This window comes from Ochlerotatus camptorhynchus, unplaced genomic scaffold (genome assembly GCF_037179485.1).
Source record: "Ochlerotatus camptorhynchus isolate MF236.1 unplaced genomic scaffold, CSIRO-AGI_Acam_v1.1 ptg000274l, whole genome shotgun sequence".
Lineage (NCBI taxonomy): Eukaryota > Metazoa > Arthropoda > Insecta > Diptera > Culicidae > Ochlerotatus > Ochlerotatus camptorhynchus.
Genome location: NW_027040763.1, coordinates 1271757 through 1277756, shown reverse-complemented (window position 1 = coordinate 1277756; position 6000 = coordinate 1271757). Strand labels below are relative to the sequence as shown.

Sequence of the window (6000 nt, the reverse complement as noted above, 5' to 3'; positions counted from 1 at the left end):
ACACACAGCATTCGTCGTCTTCGTCGCCGTCGTCGCGATTGAAACTCTCTCAGTGGACGGACAGTGAATCTGAAAAAGTTATAAATTTTCCGCTGAAAAAAGTGATTAAACGGTTCAAAACTAGACGCACCGACGAGTGGCCACCGCGGATAGGTGAATTTGCGTACGGTAGCGATGTTTCCGCCGTGGAATCCGGCAGGAATCGGTGACGAAAGAGTTTGAGATTTTCCGTCGTCGGATTGGATCGCAACCTCTTTTTTTTTTTTCTTTCGTTTCTTTTCTCTTCGTCGCGTCTCGCCGCGCTCCACTTTTCAACATTATCGTCGTCGCTTTCGTCGGGGGTTGTGCCCACAAGCGACCATCCAACCATCCCGTCATCATCGTCGATGTCGGATCAGTAGAAGCAAGAGAAAAGAAGTCCGGCAGGAGGCTGTGCGAGCGAAGAAAAACAGCGAAAAAAGGGAGAAAATGTGTGAAAAAATTACTATTGGTGTTTATGTGTCAAATCGGTCGCCTTTCCAGCGAGATTCTGGACGCAGTGAAAAGCCCAAACTTCCGACGGAGGTCTAGCGTCGCAATACAAGTGTAACTATTTAAATAAGTGATAAAACTTGAAGGTTAGTATATCCGAGAAAAAAAAAAAGTAGGTTCTAGCTGACCCCACATCTTTGCTGAAAAAGAAGAAGCACTAGACCACCGAAAATTAGAGTGATTTGGTTAAGCAGTGCAAAGTGCCATTATTCAAACAAAGAAGGAGCTTTAAATGTCTACCTGCGAAAGTGGTGGAAGTGTCAAATTTAAATCGCTGCTGCAGCAGCAATGGAAAAGCAGCAGCAGTAGTAGCAGTAGCAGCACTACCATTTCAAAACATTGACCCAGCTTGAAAAACGCAGGCTGTACAGCAGCAGAGAAAAGCATAATGATTTTCACACAACGGGAATGTCCGGCAGTGGTGCCAGTTTGCGGAAGAAGTGCATCGGACATAGACGATTGACGGGAACTGTTATCCGGATGTTGGTGACCTAGGGTTCACTTGTTGATTGCTTGATGAGTTTTTGATCCTTTTTGTGTCATTTATGTATAATAGATTGGGATCACTTTAAAATGGGGAATGTCTAAGCACGCATATCGCTTATAGGTAACAATGTTCAAACTTACTTAAAATTGTTTTGATTTAAGTATAATGCCAATCAAAAATCATTGCCAACAGGATCAGGTGAGTCAATTTACAGGGTGTATTCGTAAAAAAAAGTGGCACAAATAGGTCTATTCCTCCTGAGCCACCCTAGGCAAAATCGATCAAATGTATGGAAATTTCCGAAGAACTTCGAGATTAGGGCGTAATTACTTTTGTAAACGAACACGTCACTTGCCGATTTCTCGTGAATTAAAGCTCATTCTATAAAACTAACAACACAAACAGGTAGATGAATGATTCCTTTATCATTTGGTATAGTTTGTTCGCGAGATATTGTGTTTTTATTCGCGAGAAATCAGCGATGGACGTGTTTGTTTACAAAAGCCATAACGCCCAAATATCAAAGTTCTCCGGATTTGTTAAAAGTGCATTTGTTTTCATGTGCCAAGTTTCGTTTCAATCGATTGAGTACATATTATTTTGTAACCAAATCTAAAAAAAAGTGCTCGAGCCGGTTTTGTGCAATAACCATGACGCTAGAAAGTCTATCACTGAGAAAACTACAGGGCTGTTACAACAGGCGCGGATTTCGCGGATTTGAACTTTCAGTCGTGAAAATCGCGGAAACATTAAAATGATGTCGCGAAAATCGCGAAGGGACTGATGTGCTGTCACAAAAATTGTGGAATTCCTTGTAACCTTTCCGTCCCGGATAATTTGGCTGTCATTAATTTTGTTGTTCATTTGGCTCTCAATTTTTTACCGGTTCAAACCAAACACCCTGCAAATAATTGAGAAATGATCTCAAATCCATAAGTCATACCGAATTTACACGGAAATTCCCTGAGGTCTGTCCAATGTGAGACATTTTCCTTTTTTCCAACATGAACATAGCATTTTTCGCTGTCAAATCATAAACGAATCGTATATATGCTAGTAATTGTCATGTATACCGGATATTCTAAGGTTCTACAAATCGTCCTGGAGTTCAGTTGATTTGTTCTACTATATCAACCAAGGCTGCAATAATGTCTGTAGTATCGAAATATGTCCAAACAGATTCAAAGTGTCTATGTGGATTGTACCCGACCTATTGCTAGGTATACATGATGTTATAGGTTCGGAAATCTTTCTGGAGATCAGATTATTTTTCTACTAGACTAATTCAATATCTGTAGTATCGAAATATGCCCAAACAAATTTGCAGTGACTATGTGGATCATGGCAACCTATTTCCAAATCGATATTTCGATACTACAGATATTATCCAGGCTTTGTTGATCTAGTAAAACAATTCATCTGAACTGCAGGACGATTTGGAGAACATAGATCATCTGGTATACGTGGAAATAATTAAACATTATCCATATAGACAATATGAATCTGTTTAAACATATTTTTGATACTACAGACTTTATCCCAGTCATGGTTGATCTAGTAGAATAAATCATCTGAACTCCAGAACGATTTCTTCTTCTTCTTCTTCACATTTCAAGCTGATTGATTAGTGCATATTAGCTTATTGCGTGCTCTCAAACTTAGTGTTATAAATGCACTTCCACTGTTATTAATTGAGAGCTTTCGATGCCAATACCAATGCATGAATTCGTATATTGTGTGGCAAGCACAATGATACTCTATGCCCAGGGAAGTCGAGAAAAGATTCCTTCGACCGGACCGGGAATCGAACCCGCCGCCTCCGGCTTGGTAATACCGTGCCTTTACTGACTAGGCTATGAGGTCCAGAACGATTTGGAGAACTTCAAACATCTGGTATATATGACAATATTTCATGCATGATCCACATAGACACAGTGCATCTGTATGGAAATATTTCGATACTAAAGACATCCCAAGATCGGTTGATCTAGTAGATCAAATTATCTGAACTGCAGGACGATTTGAAGAACCTTGAACATCTGGATTACTCGGAAATAGATCATGCATGATCCACATAGACACTTTGAATCTGATTGAATATCGATACTACAGACATTATTGCAGTCTTCGTTGATCTAGTAGAACAAATCAACTGATGTTCTGGAGGATTTGGAAACCCTATAATTTCCGGTATACATAGTAATAAGTCGTGCATGATCCACAAAGTCACATATATTCGATTCGGTTATGATTTGACAACGAAAAGTGCTAGGTTCAGATTAGAAATAAAAAAATATGAAAATGTCTCACCATTGGACAGTACCCAAGGAATATCCGTGTAAATACACAACTGCGACGTGACCAACAAGCGTGATTTATGAAACTCTGGTAATTATTCGATTATGTGCAGGGTGTTTGGTTTGAATCGGTTAAAAATGAGAAAACTAGAGACAAATTAACTACAACATTTAGGACAGCAAAATACGTCAGAGACGCAAAGGTTAATTTTCAAGAAAATTTGCCGGTATTATTCAATAGAATCTCATAATGTAAGGGTATTTTATTATGTTCACTAATTAAGTTAAGTTAAGTTTTCTTTATTATGGAGGGTTTCAGCCTGAGGCTGGTTCGCCTCCGTGTTCATTAATTACTCAGAATTTATACTATAACTGAAGATGATACAATGTTATTAAAAAAAATCAAAGGTTACAAACGATTCAGTCGGTAAAGGCGCAGCTACAACACAAGTCCATACTGGAGGCGACTGAGTTCGATTCCCGTCCGGTCTATTAATTTTTCGGGTTGGAAAATTTCTCTACTTCCTTGGGCATAGGATGGTACAGGCATAGAAAGCTCTCAATTAAAATGTGAAAGTACTTCAAAGAACATTAAGTTGAGAGCAGGTAAAAATATAATATGCTATAAGCAATAAGCTTAAAATGCCATGTAGTAGGTACTATAAAATGCTATTTTTAGGCAATGAAAACAGTTTTTTTTTTGTCGCGGATTTCGCGGATCAAATTTAGAAAATCTCGTAACAGCCCTGAAACTAGAATTACGATTTTCAAATATGATTCGTATGAACAAGCATTTTGAGCTCTGGAAATAGTTTCATACGACACGTATGTTATTCATAGCATGCGTATGAAAATTACATGACTCATAAATAATTCCCATACGAAATGATTCTAAATTTCATACGAGGCTGCACTGAACTTTATGAGTTGATCTTGTGTGAAAAAAAAAAATCATTCGTCGTTCGTATGAAACGCTGTTCAAAACAAAACAATATGGCGTACGAGCCGAAATTACTAGCGTATGTTATAAAGTTCCGGCGGAAACTTGGGCTGTATTGAGAGGTAAAAACGCTGAATTATAATTTTCCGGATCCTACCTACATATTTAAAATTATAGAGTGTATGGCTTTAATAACAACCATTATCGCGTACTGGTAGATCCAGAAGAGCGATTTGATTTGTACGTGAATTGCATAATGGGTAGAACAAAACGTAAGAAGGTAATGTAAAGTTTATTTCAAATATTTATTATAAATTTGTTCACAGAATCTGCCTAATATCAAAATACTGAGGTTACTGCAATCCTGTTGCGATAACGGACGTAACTGAGTTAAAGTTGGAACCAGTGGCGTCAATAGCCAGGCCGAGAGCCAGGCAGATTGTAGTCCCGCCACTTAAAATTTTAAAGTTAATTTTTGAGTGATGTTGTTTACAATACAAAAACTCAAATGCAACGCTTCAACGTTTAATTTTTCTTGGTTTATAAAATAAATATGAATTTATGATTACATGTATATAAATAATTTGCAAGAAAAAAACTACAAATAGCTACAATGAATTGTATAGTTGATTCGATGGCTTTTCGTATTTCTCTCGTTTCTAATTCATACGAATGAAACGTAAATTTCATACTCATAACGTATCATTTTCATACGACACATTTTTGAAATCCATATTTGTCTACTGAAAAAAACATAAATGATAACAGAGGTGCGCGTTCATATTTGTATCGTATGAAATTCAAAATAAATTCTTTTGGTTAAATTCCATAAACATTTCGTATGAAATTCCAACGAATTATTTCCTCAGTGTAGAATCGTTAACTGCTCCGTACCATCAGAATCGAAAGGTTCAGTTAGTATCTGCCAGTCAAACAAAAAGAAATAAATGGCTTGGTCGGAGCGGTCCAAGAATCGGACGATGACGAAAAAAAATGGTTACAGAATTCAATACATGTCGGTTCGGAATGTCGCCAAAATATTGACTGTGTCGATTTATTTCGTTTGAAAAACTATAAGATGGAGCCGTCTGAAAGTTTACAATGTCCAGAAGACGTAACATCAAAATGTTGTCGGTTAACGCATGAACGTATATTAAAACAACTGGCCTCCACTAGCGGACAGAAATCTTGTATCGTTCCTGGGAATGAACGAAAGGTAATGAAGTCCAATAACAATGGTCAAACATACAAGAATAAGTGTTAACATCTGCATTTTAACCACGTTAAGTCTCCCAAAGACTCATTGCTAATTTTAACTGAGCTATCCCGATTCTGGCATCCTTAGGACGTATTGGAGTATGATGCAAATAATGAGCATTTTGTACCAAAATACTAACCCACCTAATCCTGTGGACAGAGGCGTCGCGTGCCTCATTTGTTTACCTGTACACTAAACTTTGTTCGTTATAGTTTACCACCACATATTAGTTTTTTTTTTTCAATGCTCCATGAATTCGAGGGTCATGTTCTCATTTACTATATTAATCACTACCTAACGTAACATTTGAAGGGCATATCATCTTGTGTAAACAAAACTTGTATGGTCCTTTTCGCGCTAACCGAAGTAGGAGGAATTGCATAACTTAACTAATTCTCATTTTTATCACAAGGCTAACTTTTTCGACTGAAGTGTAATAAAGAATATCCGTCAATCACTCTCGACAACATTTTTGAATATGACACAG

At 37.5% G+C, this 6000-nt stretch overlaps 1 protein-coding gene across 2 annotated transcripts in view; it reads left to right on the top strand.

The window, feature by feature from the left end:
* Nucleotides 1-6000, top strand: part of Nipped-B (Nipped-B cohesin loading factor) — a 62231-nt gene continuing 56231 nt past the window's right edge. The window contains exon 1 of one of the 2 annotated variants that reach the window (XM_065227448.1): nucleotides 1-617. The gene's annotated coding sequence lies outside the window, so the exon portion shown is untranslated. The remainder of the gene's footprint in view (nucleotides 618-6000) is intronic. The other variant, XM_065227450.1, reaches the window with a different exon arrangement.